The 18,004-nt window shown below is 37.7% G+C and overlaps 1 protein-coding gene across 3 annotated transcripts in view; it reads right to left on the bottom strand.

The window, feature by feature from the left end:
* Positions 1-18,004, bottom strand: part of TMEM200A (transmembrane protein 200A) — a 53,402-nt gene that overhangs the window by 15,151 nt on the left and 20,247 nt on the right. Inside the window, exon 1 of one of the 3 annotated variants that reach the window (XM_061378147.1) lies at positions 16,688-16,752. The exons of the other annotated variants lie outside the window; for them this stretch is intronic. The gene's annotated coding sequence lies outside the window, so the exon portion shown is untranslated. Of the gene's footprint in view, positions 1-16,687; positions 16,753-18,004 lie in introns of those variants that run through there. 3 annotated transcript variants of the gene reach the window in all.

Raw genomic sequence — 18,004 nt, forward strand, 5'->3', positions numbered from 1 at the left:
TCAGTTCCAGCACCTCTACACTAACTTTCAGTGACTCATGGGTGCAGGTGGACTCTCAGATAGTTACAATATAATTATATTAATCCATAGGGGCATAATAATCAGTGTATGAGGTTTAGGTTATTCTATCCAAATAGGTTTTAATAGTAAACCAAATAGGGCATCATTATATTATTAGGACATTAACAATGGAATGAAAATTTTCTTGATTCTCAGGAATCCCCTGAAAATAAGTAAACTGATTAGTGTGATGCTATTCCCAGTAAGTCAACGATAGTTTCAAAAGCTGGATACAAAAAAGGGAAAGTCAAGCACTGTTTCATAGAGAATGGAAGGCACAGTGTACAAAAATAGTTCTGGTATCCTTCACATTCAAGCTTTTTTGCCCATTAATGGATGTCACAGAAATAAAATGATGATTAAATTAACAGTAAAAGTCAACCATGTCTTCAACTGCAGACTACAGCGATCGAGACAGACATCCACATGGGGGCATCAGTAGAACCTGTAAGCATCCACACTGCTGCTCAGCTTGTTGACTGGTAAACACAAGTTCCAAATTACATACAGGAGTTTCAAGACACAAAATATTATATTACATGTATAAAACAATAGAAATGTCAATATGAAGGCCTGAGATCACTCCCCTTATGTAAATTATCCCTCACAATTTCTTCTGTACTCCTAATAACTCCATTATCACGTCTCTTATAATAACCACTCTCCTTGTGCTGCAATACCCAAAACTAAAGATACTTCGAAAAGGAAGAACCCATACAGGGCCAAGTAACCCAAGAGCAGTGAGATGCTAAGAGAAGGACATGCTGAAATGCTGTGGGTCACATTTATAGAATTGTATCTTAAGCTTTGATAAGCAGAATTCACTTACACAGATAAGTGGTTTGCTTTAGTAAATCCTTTTTTCCCCTTTACCATGAATAATATGTGAACAGCATTGGGAGTTAAAGCCAAATAATTCCTTGGTAGTACATAAAGTAAGGCAAGTTACGTAGAGCAAAACTGCTACCTGCCCACTTTTACTTGCTTCCAGAATGCCCAGGTGTTGTTCACACAGGGAACTTTACACCTAGCACAAAACTTTCTTTCACAACCCTTAAAAGATCTGCCTCCCTCACCTCAAACATCTACACTCCATCCTGTTGCCCTACATTTCAAACATATGCAGCTTTTCCACGAGACCAAAGCCTCTGAAATATGGCCGAGTTGCTGTTACTTCATTTTGCATCTATGAATCAGCATATGCCTGTCCTGCTGTTTTGCAGAAAACCGGCTCCACCCAGTTGTTCCAGTTAGACTGAGTCACTTACAGAGAGTTTGTGGAATATAACAGGCTGCCAGGCCTTAAAAAAAAGAGAATATTCCTTATACATGAGGAATGATTTAATGGTACTTCTAGCTAAAGTGTGGTGCCCTAATTAAAGACCTATTAATGGCTGTGTTGCAGAGAGCATGCTAGCTTATCCAGTATGTTGCACTATTTCAATGCCTTCCATTCATAAACATCTCTGTTTTAACATCCTTGAGCTACCCTGTGTAATTTAAAACATCATCTGAGTTGACCCATATGATCAGGACTGATGTCAATACTGACTGATACTAGGTAACATCTATTTTAGCAGACGACAACTTTTATTAGCATGTATTGCAGGTTGAAATTTATTCACAAATGACTCACAGTACTCTTTCTTTTAGCTCCTTGAGGTGCTCACTTAGATTGCTATTGGTACACTATTAATATTTTACTTACTTTTAATTTGCCTGGATACGGTCACTCTTAATTAAAAAGACAAGTATCAGTTTATTTTAATGAATATCCTCCTGACTTACACAAAGCCAGCATAATGTTCAGAATGAAGCACTTATAAGTAAGGCACGTTTAAACTAAAATGAATACATAACTGAAGCTATTCTAGGTACCTTGTTACAAACTGTCGGTTGATCTGTGGCACATATAGATAGCATGAACAGCTAAGAGATTATTTCAATCATGATTTTAAAGTCAAGACAGAAAATATACCATGAAGTTTTTCCAGTTAGTGTAAAATTTACATTTTTGGTGTATGTCTTTAGGGGCTTCTAAGCTCATCATGGAATATTTTATAGGTGTCAGTCAGTTTGGTAAGCCTAAATCTTTAGCCTTAATTCTAAATGCACTGTTGAGGAGAAAAGAAAGTAAAGGTCAGTAAAACTCAGCAGACTACCGAGTACCAACAGATACAGCATGGGTCACTTTTTTTTAATTTTAAGAAACTATTGATAAAATGCCAGCTCTGTGTGTGAAAAGCACGATGAAGAAATGAGGAGAAGGAGGTAAGTCAAAAATATATTTATGGTTTGAGCAGCAGGAGGCTGCCAGCTGTCCACCATAAAGTTTTAAGTTTAGAGTATATGGGAAAGAATGAAATACAATCTCACCAGTTACTTATTTTTTCAGTAGAAGGCTAGCAATGTCTTAGCAATGTACCAAATGACTTGAAATAGATTTACTTAGACAGATAAAACAACAAGCAAAACTAAAATGAAAAATATCCGCATATAATAGAATGTATTCTATAAGATTCACAGAAAGTAATCAGAATACTTTTTAACTAATGTTTATTTATGATTCTTCTTTTCTCACAGTTGTGCTTAAAGGTCACAGTTCAATCCTTGTCCCTCTTAGTGCAAAGGCAGCAGCAATGTCGGTGAAAGTATGGAGTAAGAGGCAACAGACACTAAAACACTACAAACATTATGAAGTAGTCGGTACTCTCCAGATTAGTGCAGTTAACACCAACCAGAGTATGACTGAAGTGTAACCAGTCTCTAGTTTTGTTGAGATACTGTCCTAAAAGTTCAGTTCTTAAGACAGGTACTAAGTTAGCTCTTTTACTTCTTTGAGGAAGCCTTGAGAGCTTTGGTTCTGCAGAAAAGCCACTTCCTAGAAAACCAATTGTAAAGTAAATGGGCTAGACAACTGTATTACTATATATATGTGTACATATGTTCATTATGTGACTAAAATGTGAATTAAGTAATTACTACTTGTTTAAGACTATGAAAGTACTGCACCAATGTCACAGTAAGCCAGATACACAAGAAAGTAAAACAACTGTTATTTTTTCTACAAATATCTCCAGGAATTAGCAGAGCAAATATTAGAAGGAAAAAGTTGTGTACAACATGAACTCAGCTTGACATCTGAAATAGTGGCTGATAGAGCTGAAAACATTGAGGACCACCCAGAGTGAATAAAGAGGTAGAGGACTATACAGAGATGAACCAGATACTGCAACTATGTGCAAACAGCCTGGAATGTCACAGATAGAATGTAATTTAACCAATGCAAATGCCAGAAAAATGAAGATAACGAATGAGAACACGCTAGGAGGCAAGGAAAAATCAAATCAACAGAGACCTACGCAAACAGTGGAAAAACATGACAGATGAGAATGAAACCAAAAGGGAAGGTAAAAGAAGCATCTGCTTACAAGAGCTGTTTTATCCATAGGAGAAGTGTAGGGTCTGTGGGAGTTAACTAGTTGGATACACTTGCAGCTGCTGGCAGATTTGGAAGCTGATCACAACCCCCAGGTTCAGCTAGAGGATGACTTTACAGAACAAAAACCTTCTTATCCTTGCACGTCACACTGGTTTTTTTTCCTCTACAGAAAGGATCAACCATCACCTGCTCAGTGGCTGAAATGACCACTTCAGAGGTGCTTAATTTAAGGCTTCTCATTTACCCTTCAGTTTTCCTTACCCTAGAGCATTGCTAAGATAGCAAGAAAATTTCCTACAGTCCTAGAAGTCCACAAGTCAGGGACTGCTTTATAGTCAGTATAACCAACATAGCCACCATTGGTCAGAGAAGTATGCAGTACTCTGAGGTGTTCAGAAGCACCTAAGTCTCAGTCACTTGTGCCAGATGGTTCCCTTGGAAATATGCCTGCATTGCCCTGGTACACTAGTGCAGCTTCTCACACTGCCTTGACACCCCAGGGTGTGGTTCTAAGCGAGGCATATCCCAACTGAGAGTGTTCCAAATTCCAGCCAATTCTGATGCTTCTGCCTCTCAAATAACTGCGAATTTGAGAAAAGGTGTAACACAAGCCCCCTGCAATTTTTCATGGCTGATTGCTGAGTGGGTGGAAGAATGGGTCAGAACAGAGCACTCACAACATCTCTGCTGTAGCCCTCAAAAGCTAAATTCAGCAAAGGAAGATCCAAAGATAAGATATCTACTACATAATTAGAAATATAATATCTGTACTATCAGAAAATAAGTTCGATTATGTTGGCTTATTTGTTGTTCTTGTTGGCAAATTTCTGTTTGTCGTAATGTTTTATTTAGGACCTTTGAAGGAGTTCTGATCAGCTGCAAATGGCAACCATGAATATCCCCAGCTTTTCAGATTGGCTGAAAGCTGTGTTTAGATTTTTCACTTGGACAGTCCATTTCCATACAGTTCCAAGTCACATTTTCCAAGCCATGGAGAGATGCTTGTAGAGCAGACCTCTATTATGTGCTTGCTGATAACACACAGCAGTGTTTTTGTGCCACTTACACAGAAGGATCCTTCCATACACCTAGGAACAGTCAGTGACAGTATTGAACCTGATGGTTTCCCAAGGACTGTTACAATATGCCTTTGCTGTTAACAGGAGCACAACATTTAGCTCACTGCTGCCGGATATGCTAAAAGCAGGAACACAGTATTACAATCTTTTGTCTGCTTTATTTAAGCTGACTTAAATCTGCAAACAGAAACCCAGCTGAGCACTCTTTTCCTAACTTTTCAGTTCACAATCCATACGTAGATCCATAAATATAGCCTGAACACTTCACATCTGAGAAACAAACTATGACCCATTTTACATAAAGCTTTTGTATGCACATCACAGGGAGCCACGGTAGAATCTTAGCAGATTGTGAAACCAAAAAACCCCAGATGAGTAAACCTGCTTTGGGACCAGGGGGGCAGATTCCTAAATAATCCCTAAAACTGGGAAGGAATTATTGCTTCTCCAGCTCTTACCAGTCATCTTAACAAAGATGACTCCCTTGCATGCAGTCTACATGCAGAAACCTTCTTGATGAAATATTCTGACTTACACTGAAATCATTACAGAAATGTCAGTAAAGAGTTTTAGTGTTAATGAAATCATTATCCTCTGGTGCCATAAATATCATCCCATGTGATCCTGCTCACAGAGCATCAACACATGTAAGGAGATTCTAATTTTCTTTCCACCTAAGGTATGATAAAGATCACACAATTCCTAAAAGCAGGACGATGGTGTCACCTAAACTGTTTTCAGAACTGCTGGAACATCGATGTCACTCTGAAAGCCTCACATCTTGTGAGATGAAAGGTGGAGAACAGTGGAGATAGCAATGTGCCAGTTTTTTCCAGCTTGGAAACTCGCAATCCATGCATGACGTGGCACCCTATGCGACCCCTGTTCTATTCTACTGTTATTATACTCACAAATAAACGTAGTGACACCTGTCCTTGGTGAGTATCATATAGTCCTAATCACGTTACACCACTGTGTAGTACTTGTTCTGAAAAAGCATTACTGAAGCACATTGATGAGGTGCAGTACAGCCAACAGAGTATTTCTATGAAACCTTCAATTTTCCAGCACTTCCTGATTATCATCTGATTTGAGCTGTGTGACACAGCTGAGCATTAATATTGATTTTTGAATTTAATTACAGACACTTTGGCTTGGAGAGCTGTGACATGCTGAAATTCAATTGAACTGGGCTTGCCCTGGCCTCCTTCAATACGCACTGGGCTGATTAATCCAATCCTGTTCTGATTTCCTGCAATGCAGGCTACATTTATTTGTTCCCATTCCTTCACAATGAATGCTGTCCAGCATTTGCATCCCTAATTCAGCACTGGTTAAACATATGCCCCTCCTCAGCTTGCTATACTTTGTTGAAACTGTTATCACAGAAACCTATTGCTTCAAAAACAGGGTCAATAAGAACATGACAAAGGAAGGGCAGATAGGAACTCAACGTGTTTTAGGGAGGAACTTACAGATTTAGATTTGCATAGGCTGCAACAGACATATATTAACTCATAATACCTTTATTTTTCTACATCTTTATTCCTACCCTTTCCTTTTGAGAGCACGTGGTTGTATTGTAGCTCTGCTTTTAAGAACCTTTATTTCACCAAAAATGTAAGTAGATTACATCCACTTAGTGCCAGCTCTTGAGGACTGATGTTAGCTATGGGATAGTGACAAATACTTGCTTACTCTGTTGGCTTACTGACAGGGTAAGGAAGATAATAAGTCCTATTCATGTTTCTTACCTATAAAATCATAACCAGACCCCAGCATACAGGAACCTCCTTTTAGTCAATATTAAAATAAAATGGTGTTCCAGGATGTCCAGAATACAGCTATAAAAATTATGTCATCAGGAGATTACTACCAGTAGAATTTAAAACAGTTTTAAAAGCTTAATATCCATTTCCTCTTCATAGAGCAGCTAACACATAAAAAAGCTTAGAGCAAAATTTTCAAGAGTCATTCAGAACCTTTCAGAAGTTACCTGGGAATCCTAATTCAAAATGGAAATTTTTGTTCCCAAATTGCTTAAATGTTTTTGACACTTTTACCCTTATGGTCTGAATCTTCAGTTTCAGAAAGGTTCACCTTTAAGCATTTGAGGATTAGAACTTCGCTGTTTCTATCTGTTAACTGGGCCATGGCTCTTTTGCTCTGACCCTACAACACCCTCTTCAAATTCCTATTTACTAATCACCAAGTAATTAAGTTATAACTGTTCCCCCTAGACAGCTGTTCCTTCCCCATTTCTGCCTTTTCCTCCACATACATCAACCTTATAAAGAATTGGGTTTAAGACTTTCAGGCAAGCTTTCAACCAATGCTTGCTCCTCAAGTTGCAGACTGAGGCCAAGGGAGCAGGAGGTCAGGATCTGAAGCAGCCAACACAACAGCAAAAAGAGCCAACGCAGTGAGGACAAGCTTGTGCCTCAGTTACAGTAAAACATTTGCAGGGAAAGGATGTGATGGTATTCACTTTTAACACAGTAATTCTTATTTCTTTGATCATACTTACCTAATACTACTCTAGCAACCTCTACCAAATTCACATATAATTCAGATGCCAGTTGTAAGGCATACTAACCACCGAAAACAGATTTACCCCTAGATGCCTTTATTATAACAAAGATACTTTAATTTTCATCATTAGATAATGAAAAAACTGTCAGCAAATATTTAATGTTTTGAAGCTTACAAAGCTTTTGATTTCAAATATGAAATGTGAAGTCTTGTTTCTTTGGATTTTTTTTTTTTAAATGCAGTCTGGTTCTCATGTTGGTGAAGATGAAACACCCACATTCATTATACTCATTGATTTGTAACCCTTCACCATGTCTTCTATTGTATGTTACTTGTCTGATGTACAACCCTTTCAGTCTAGTTTCTTCAAAGAATTTTGTACCTTATGAGAACAGATCTGATTAAAATTCTCCTATTGCCACTCTAAAGCCTGTTACTCATAGTCTTCTACAGTCTTCTCTTTAGTCTTCCCACAGTCTTCCATGCTTGTGAGCCACGAATGAAGAACAGCTGAAGACGTACATGTTATACCATAAAATCTATAGGGCAGGTACATTGTAGATGATTCTCTTTTGTCTTCCAAGCTGTGCAGAAGTTCACCTTGATGTACACACAGCAGGTTATGTGCCAAGCCATCCTTTCCTGTTCCTTCAAGTCAATAGCAAAAATCTAAGTCAACTAAATTTTGAGTAATTTTTAACAGAAGATTTTAAAGTGTTTTCTGTTGCTAGAAACATCTCCAAAATTAAAGCAAATGCTCTGAATGAAGTTTGCTTTGACACTAACTAATGAAATCCTTTGAAAATATATAAAGCAAAACTTTTGTTCAATTCTAGTCACTGGGAAAAATTTGAACCATCCTGACAGACACTTGCAAAATGTTGAGATCAGATTGTGTATTATACTCCTCAGGGGAACATTATTAAAAAAGAGATAAACTTGAAGCCAGTGAGATTTAGAGGGACTGTTTGTACTAAGTATAAACACAGATGTTTTCTTGAGTCACTGCCTGCCAGGCACCCTCTATTAACAAAATTAAATTCTCCTGTCCTCATAGACAAAACACAGATAAAGAACCGCCTGTGTACTCTCATAAGCCAAATATCATATACTTAAGAGAGTATCTGTTGCTCAACAACAGTGAATTTAATTATTTTGTTTCTACAGCAAATTTAATTATTTTGTTTATCTGTGAACATTTATGTGAAGATATATACCTTCGCATTTGCATCTTGACATGACTAATGAAAATACAATGTTTTGTCTGCAACTAGTTCATTTCACTTAATATGGCAACAACTGATTGATTTCATTTTCTGGTGTGGAGCACATCCTGTGACAAAGTCAATGTTGATTCAGAACCTCTGAACTTAATTATCTCAAAACAGAAGGCAAAGTAATAGATATTATTTTTCTGTCTCTTTTTATCTCTGAAATTACCTGTTGCATGTCAGAAGATTTTTCAATGATGTTATAGTTAAGCAAATGCTACTGTTATTGATGCTCAATTCACAACAGGAACTTTGCATTACTAAGGCATGTAAAATTAAATCTGTAAATGTCTTTTAGGATTATGCTTAGTATAATTTATTGAAAAGAAATTAGAAAAAAAATCATCTACAATTAGAGGCCTGGTCCTACTTTTCTAAGTACATATAAAATTGTGATTGGCTTTTATGGAAGTTTTGAACATGCAAGGAATACAAAATGATATTAAGTTGCCCCTCTAAAACGATACAGGATTATGAATACCACATAATTATGCTGTGATCAAAGGGCACTGGTGATCAGATCTTTTAAATGTTGAGAACACAAATTTACAAACCTGGCCTCTCAATGTAGAACTAAGTTAGGTATTTTAGTTCAATTTCTAACTGTTTTAAACTTCATTCAGAAACTTCGCACACTGTTGTCGAAGTGTCTTTCCACTTGTCAGTACTGTCTTAATGGTTGGACTCAATGATCTTGAAGGTCTTTCCAGCCTAAATAGCTCTGTAATTCGAAGCATTTCTTTCACACACAGTACCATAATTTGGAAGCTACACGACTGTGGACAACACCATAGAGGAAATAAATAAAATACAGTATGCAAGAATTACTTTTTTTAAAACACTGTTAGTTTTTCAAAACCAAAATATAATCATTTCTAATATTTTCTAGAGGATATTCAGTAACATATATGCCAACTCAGCATTCTGAATTTTAGTTGCCGATATGCTGGGAAATCTTAGGCCCAGTACCCTTGCAGTGATCCTAAAAATGGAATGATATAGAAAATTGTTTGGGTGTGAACATAAATATCTTTTAGCTTTCTTACCAAAATCTTAACCACGCAAAACTAGTTCTAGGTCAAACAACAGATTTTTTTTTTCTATGTTTCATTACCATTTTTAAAAAAGTGATTTTTAGGGTGATATTTAACTGAAAACATGCTTTTGACAGGAAAAAAAAAAAAGAAGTTTCAGTTTCAACACTCAAAAAGTATTTTGGCTGCTTCAGCATCTGTTTTCAATCATTGTTGATGATTATATGGGTGCCCACACAGGGTATGTCTTCTTTTAATCTATACGGCAGTTTTGCAAACAGACTTCATTAGCAAAAATGCTGTTCTGATATATATGTACTGTATTCTCAATTTCAGTTCCATCCTACTTCAAAGTTTTGACAATTACTAAATAAAAAAGATGATTAAAAGAAACTTTACAGCAGTTCTTCTTTCATATTATTGTCAACACTGAGTGGGAGTGAAATGTTTCGCACGTAAAAGTGATTTTTTAACCAAAATATTGCACGTACAGAAAATGAGTCATATTATAAATCACACAACTTCTGTCAAAAGAGAGAAACACTTCACATAGAACTGACATTCATCTGGTTAAAAACCTGTGTTTTTATGAAATAGGATTTTGAACACCACAAATAATGTTCCTCATAAGAAACTTTCATACAGTATGCACATCATTTTCAGATCCATACATTACCAGATGTCAGAGACTGCAGCCAGGCTTGCCCAGTTTTCCAAATTATTTTCTTTGCAATGGAACATCCTACAAGCCTGCCAAGAGCTGAAAAGTTGCTGCCCAAATGCAGGAGACTTAGAACTGAAAATGTTTATGGCAATGACCAGTTATTTCCCCTTAATGTATTCCATTGTTCTCTCACCGAAAGCTACTCTTGGTTGCCAGAAGTTTAGGTATTCCTGTTTGCTGAGGTTTATAAAGAATGGACTTTTAAATGGTAGCTGCAATGTTACTTTAAATCAGGAAGCTGTAGCAAACGGATATTCTCTAAGGGCAATTGACTTTATGAACCTTATTTTAACTAAGCTTTTTGTTAGACAACATACTACTTATCCTAAATAGAAGCTCAGTCAGGAAAACTTCCTTGCAGGATATTATTCCTATTCACAGAAGCCCTGTTGCATCTTCCTTTCTGCCAGGCAAAAGACTGCATATATCCACAGAAGCTCCAATTGCTGCCTGGGGACTTCAGAACAGCATTCACTGAACTTTTATTGAAGTGTCCCCTTTGTCAGGCTACCAGCCTGGTATCATACATATCTGCTGGAATCTGCTTATCATAAGATAAGCAGAGAAGTAGAACAGGTGGTGATAACAGATGCCATTGCTTCAGACAGGTGAAAGGATACAGTTAAATTCGCAATCACGTAACTCCCATCAATCCCTCAATCCATGTATTGTTACTAATACAATTTGTCACTGGCAGTAGTCCTCTGTATGCACCCCAGCTGCAACTAACTTCCGTGCAGTCTCATTTCCCAACTTTGACACTGGTTACAATAGTCAGCTTCATGATTAGCTTCAACATTCAAATTGCTGAAGTTTCTATAAAACATCATGTAACTGCTTACAGTTGGCATTGGTTAAATGTTAACACATAACATGTAATTTAGAACTGAGATATCAAACACTGCTAAGACCCTGCTAAGACACTGCTATATGACCTCCAGCTGAATGCACTAGTGAAATTATGACATTTTTTGATGCAGGATCAGCCTGTAAGTTGCCAGGAATCAGTACTGCAAGGTATTGAGCACCTTGGCATCCAGTGCTCTGAAATAAATGTTTAGCCTGAGATGCATTATCAGGAGAGCAGGTTGCTTAACACCACATTCTCAGACCCACACAGGAATCTTCCAATTCAGAACAAAGCCAACATCTTGATCTGGCCTTACTTCACACTTAAAATTTACACATAGCTAACTAAAATAAAAACAAATTTCAAATACTTTCTACTGTTTGCATTACTTGTTGCAGCAACAATTGAGAGCAACTAGAAAAAGTCCACATTTTACCTTTTCTTAATTTTGCTTATTTGCTAAGTATTTTTTTACAGCAAGTTTCTCTTAAGTGGTTTTTTTTCAACTGTTATTTGTAAGAGTCTTTTACATGACAATATAGTAAACAGAAAATAAGAGCATGAACATTTTCAGGATCACTCGGAAGTCTAGCATTTGAAACTTTTATTAGGTACTGATTTCTAATGCATGTTGGCTTTTAATATTCTTTAACACACAGATAATACATACTTAAGCCAGAAGAACTTTACAATTATTTGCACTAGTCCCAACACCCAGACATAAAACTCAGAATGAAAAATAAAATGTGATGTCTTCCAGGAAAAGACTTCACAAAAACTGCATCATGCCACCAGCCAAAAGGCAAATACCAAATTCCAGTTTCCAGAGCCAAAATGCCTAGGAAAGACTAAAAAGCAAAGAAGAAGGCAAGCCTTAGCACCTGTAATTCAGCTAGCAAAATATTCATATTCTAAATAGTGATTTTTCAAACTTCTGATGTTTGTAGACACCTAAAAAATTTCCAGTGCAACTTCATGTATAGTTAACATATGTGAACTTTTTTTCCTCGGTCATATTCCAGAAGTAGTCTTAGAAGTTGCTTACAGATCACAGACCCTTCCACTCTCCATGGAGCCCAAAGATCACATCGTGAAAGCCAGACAGAAATTCAGCACCCAAATGAACTCTCTTTTAAAAAGTAACTGAAATCTTAGAAAACAGGTTTGTGAGGGGAAATTACAGGGGGGGGGGAGGGGGGATCCCAAAACAGAATCAAAACACATATATAAAATGTCTTGATTGTATCTAAAACAGATTCCACAGAGGTGTCTGGATATTGTAGCAAACTTTTTGACTTGCTAACTTCTCATGGTCAAACCCTATTGTCCTCATCCCACAGTAAGTTCAGATCTCCAAATTTCTTACGTCCTTAATGGATTACTACTGAAAGTCAGTGTCTAAGTCTCATGTTGACAGACTTCCTGATGACAGAACTGGGGAGTGATCATATATCAAAACTCTTCATGCCTGTTGTATCTCTGCCAAACAACTCCCTAAATCTTCATGGCAAACTGTTATCTTAACAGCCAGATGTCTTAAACAGGCACACTTGTGCTATGAAGCAGATCTTCCACACAAGATGGGTCCAGGCACTCCATGCTGATTCTGACTGAATCAGACATGGCAACGTGCACTCCCTACACTCCTTGCTAGGAAACGCTTAGTAGTTTCTGAGATAGCCCATTTCCTTCAGCCAGAAGGTGTTTCAAATACATGTAAATGTGGGGACTGCTATGACAAGAAAGATCTCTGCAACATAAGTAGACCTGATCAGAAGTAATGAAAATAATAAGCTAGAATAAATCAGAAGAAACAAAATGCCTACTATGCAGCTTTTACTCATAGGAAGAAAGGAACCATACGTTAGCCTAAGAACTAGATTGGGGGAGGGAGGGAATGAAAAAAAAAAAAAAAGAAAGGAAAAAGGGATAATGTCTATCTTTAAGAAGATTAGTTTTCTTGGAGTTCATGGAATTTTCAAAATATATAAATAGGCCGCTACTTTTGCACAAATTTTCACATTGGTTGCTTATTACTCAATTCATCCATGTTAATGATTAACCCATCATAACTGATTTATCATTTTCATTAGTCTCAGAATTCAACATTCCACTCTGCAAATGCTGAACGGAAAAACACTTAGGCAATAAAGCAAGAAGTCCCTAGATGCTGTTTATCAAAGTAGTTACATCTGAAGATTAATTCAAATTCAGAACATCTGCTGCCCTGGTGTCATAAAAATCCACAGCTGTATTACAAGCCACATACATTCTCTCAGGGTATCTGCTGAGATGGGGGACAAAAAACCCTAATCCCACTAAGGAAGACCAGCTAAAAAAATTTCCGTCTTTAATCAAGATATTGATACAGACGTGGCATCAACATAGACCTGAAATTCAGCCATATTCTTGAACAGAGTAGGGACTTGCTGCCTATACTTGCAGGCATTCTTGCCACAATCAGTACTTTGCTGGCTGGGGCTAGAATCTGTTGCTGTGACTCATCTGAGGTATCATCACACCACAGGAGAAATCCTGCTGTGATCTACAGTCTGTTCAACGTAGGAGTACTACAGTAGCTCACAGAAGTCACTCTGGGGCCCTTACAGACACCAAATAGTACCTTCTTCTGTTAGAAACAGTTCAAGTGGAAATGGGGTTACTCATTTAAGTAGAATTATATTTACTGTTGGTACAGATGCGACAGCTAGACCTTTATAATTCTTAAGAAAAATCCATTTTCTAACACACAGTATAAGGCAAATTCTAAAATCCTTGAGGAAACTTGAGAACAGGCCAAACAACTAATACACTTTTCAATGTTCCCTATAAATGCTTTTGGTACTTCTGTAGAAGGCGGTGTCTCCTTACTCCACTTCCAGTCCTAAACTTTCCTATGTGCCACTTTCTCATTAGGACCTGCTCACACCTTCCTCAGGGGGGATTTGACTGCCTCTCACTTGGTCACCAAGGATCCCTCAAATCATACTGCTAGGCTTCCTTGCTCTCTCTTGCACTGGAATTATGGCTTTACATATCTCTCCCCACAACTCTGTACTTGGATATGTGTTCCTCTAGCTCTTCTCTATCCTATCTGTGCTAAATGTTTTCTTCATTCACTTTATTCAACCTTCCTCATTTTTTTCCTATTTAGGAGATGGACCATTCAGGATGTTAATTTTACTGGAAGGATTGTAAGATCTGAGATAAAGATCTGTTATGCCAAAAATGCTAGGAGCTGGCACCAACAAGCTCTTTGACCTGCTGTAATGGTTCCCACACTCCGATTTGTGCACAATGGGTAAGTGGAGATCCAGGGAACAGAACAAAAACATTTAAAAAAAAACAAAACCAGAAACAAATTTAGCAAGATAAAACTCTAATGACAATTAGGAAACATGTAGACAGGATATGTTCACAAGGCTACTAGAACAGTGACTGGAGCTCTTCTTAATTAAGCTGGGTCAGCTTCAGCTCAGTAGGGTTGGGTATTGCCACCAGGGGAAGTACCCTCATGCTTGAAGTCCAGCGGATTAAGTGCTTTGCCCTGCTGCATCCAGCCCTAGAACTTCTCATTTCAGTCTTGCAGTGCCCTTGCAGAACATGAGAAACAGATGTGCCAGGACAAAAGTTACTGCAAGTTGCAGTGGAATATATGAACACTTTGTTACTCTTCATTAACAACTCATGCTAAGATGCTAAAATACAAACTGTAGCAGGGGAGGAGTCATGTGTTCATCTGCTACTTGCAACACAGAAAGCCTTTGATAAGCACAGGGATGAACAGTTTCAGAAGAAATATCTTAAATCACCATAGCTAAATTTGCTACTGAACTAGGTCAGAGGCCAGAAGTGCTGTCTAACCAGCCAGATGCCTGCACGGCCTTTTGGTGGATGGAACACACGTTACTGAGCTCGAGTTGTTACTCTACCAGCACTGCATGAAGCCTGTTTGTGTAAGGGCATATAAAAGGTGAGACTATCTGCTTCATTAACTTTATCCAATCAAGGACCTTTCCAATACATCAGGGGATAATAAGCAAAGAAGGAAGCAATAAACAAAAGCACACAAACTGATAGACAAGGGATAAACAGAGACAATGCCGAAGACCTTCTGATACCAATACACGGCGCATTACGAAACTAACCCAGCATGCATGGGGCATGACTGCGTATTCACCCACAACCTTCAAGCTGAACTAGTCAGTGAGTAGCAGGCTCTGGGGACCTAGTAGGGGTATCAAGTGGGCAGAGGGTTCATGCTGGTATTTGAGGGAGCCCATGAGTGCAGAGTGCCTGTGGGACAAGTGTGAGTATATCTGACTGCAACAAGCAGTGAACTAGACCAGCTGGTGAATGGCGTACCCAGGAGGAGGGGCTCCACCAGTGCTTGGGGGATCCATGAATGCATGTGTGCTTTCATTCACTACAGAACGTCAATCCTTACCAGCCAAAGAGGAGGGGGTCTTGGCTGTGAGTTTGCTCCTAGAAGCATTACATGTGGGTGCTGCTGAAGGAATTGCCTTGATTATGGCAGTCTGTGTAGCCAGCCATGCACAAGTCTTCTCTCTGTGTGTGGCTTTGGGGTACATGCTTTGCCTTGCTAGTGGTTGAACTTCTAAAGGGAAAAGCAGCAGCCATGCCCATCAGTTTGGGATGGAGACCTCTAGGTTTCAGGGCACCCTGCTGGGCTCCAGCAGCCATGCAGGAGGAATTTCCAGACTTGGAGCTGCTGGAAACAATGGCTGCTTATAGGATCCCTTAACTGTGCTTAAAGCTTATGTATATTTGGCCTTCAATCCTATAGTCAGATCAACATTTCTTAAGTAACAGTAAGGTCTTCTTTACATGCCCCATAATACAACTTCCCATTAAGAAAAAAATTTAATCCATGCTGATAGGTCTTAGCTTACTGCTCCTGGGAAACTGCTGAGGATTTTGAAATAGATGACAAAAGAAATATGTCCTATCCATCCCAGCAGAAAGACAGTAAAGGTATGCCATAAAGATGAAGATAAGCCCACACTTTGTTCAGCCATTTAGTTCCAGAACTGTTACATGCATTAATCTTGAGTTGAGAAAAAAGTTTAGCAAGGAAGATGTATGGAAGCCAGCAAATTCTAAGGCTAGCTTTGTTCTCCAGGCTTTCTATCATTCAACTATATTTCCCTTTGCTCTGCATAATTTTCAGGTCATTGCATAATTTTCAGGTCATTTGTCTTATCAATTAGGTATCAAAGGCCCACATATGTGCTTTGAAAGTGTGTAACAAAAAAAGGTTAAATCCTAGGTTCAAGCAACAGGAGGCTGGCATTAGTTTAAATGGGATCAGAATGCTGTATGTGACTTCAAATTATTTTTTTTCCCTGCTCTTCTTGGTGTGCATTTTGCTGCCTTTTCAAAATAACTGATACCGTATTTTATTATTTGTATGCTTTTGAGTCTTTGGAGGCTGTCAATCTTGAATCTTAAGAGATCTGATCTTGTTATTCATTCACACTTCAGTATTAAATTGGCTTATTAAACAATATGATGATAATTACCTTGGAAGTTAAAAAAGTAAAAGACTCATTGTAATGGACCCACAGGAAGTACAGAAACTTCAATTATTATTTCTATAGTGACAAAACTATGCTTTATGTTTACAAATTTAACAAACTTCTACAGACAGCCTGATTTGTAAACATCTGCTTACCTGCACTTTTTTCTTCATTTTAAGGTCATAAAGCTTTTACAGTAAATTCTTCAGTTATTGCACCTGTATGCAAAATAAAATTATAATCTTACAGGTTTGATGCAGAATTTGTTCAGAAAGAAAATGCCCTTAGTGCACCCAAATCCTGGAATTCCCTCCATTACAATTGGTGTTATTTTTCATGAAACTAATAGTTGCTAGAACTGGCAAGAATTTGTAGATCTGAGGCCAGAGTACTACAGCTTTTCATTCTGCTGCTTGGCAGGTAGAGAAAAATTCTGTCATTCCACATAAACTGGCAGATCTAATCATTTGTGTAATTTCATATGGTTTTCTTATCAACGAAACATGAGCTGTTTAATTTTTCTAAGCTTGTATTCTATTTATTTGCAGGATTGACACTTTGACTAACCAGAATGAATAGGAGATACATCGTCAAAAAGTTGAAAAACTATTTTTGAAAGTAGCCCTGCTGTGTAAAGTTTCTTCCATTTTGAACTTAAGAAATAAAACTGCTTCACAACTTGTCAGCAGCAGGTCATACACAGTAACAACAGCACCTATGAGTTCTTTCAGCAACAAGGACCTTTCAGCAGCACATGCTATAAAAATAGAATGAATCAGTCCACATCTCAAAAATATTTGTTTCTTAAACCTTAAACACGTTAATTTTCCTCCCTGTTTTATACCATTTATTTTCCTAATAAGTTCAATTTTGGGGAGAGAAAAACAAATGGACAAAAAAAAACCCCAGACAACTACTATGACCTCCCCATTTCCTTTACCTCACCTAATTGACTGCAGAAAACAAGCAGCTTCCCTCTTCCAGGCACATCTGTGTATATGCTTCCGCCAAATGTAATATTACTATAGCTGCCTCAACTCTCCCTAGATTTTAACTTTTCTATTGCGACACATCAACTATCCTGAGAAGTTCTTCCTCATATTAAAATTAATTGAAATGTGCATTCAGCAGTATATATTCATGTTCAGAAAGCTGACTGCAGTTAAGTATGGCATGACCACAAAGAAAAATATTTTCTCCAAGTATCTTTTTAATCTAGACTTGTCATATGGTTCTGCACAACAAAAGCCCTATTTTGGCTTGCTCCCAACCTTATCTTGAAACAAAGCCTGATCTCTCTTTGGTAGATTACTTGTCAGTATGTTAGCATACATGTTCAAATACTAGAAATAAGGCTGGTTAGATTCTTGATTCTATAGAGGAACCAGGAAAACTCATGTGCTAGTTTTTATCAAAGTCATTCTAAAATGCTGACTATTACAATGACTGACATTTCTACTGAACATCTACTA

The sequence above is a fragment of the Neopsephotus bourkii genome, unplaced genomic scaffold (assembly GCF_033783945.1).
Source record: "Neopsephotus bourkii isolate Nb327-2 ecotype Australia unplaced genomic scaffold, CSIRO-AGI_Nbou_v1 NB_1765, whole genome shotgun sequence".
Classification (NCBI taxonomy): Eukaryota; Metazoa; Chordata; class Aves; order Psittaciformes; family Psittacidae; genus Neopsephotus; species Neopsephotus bourkii.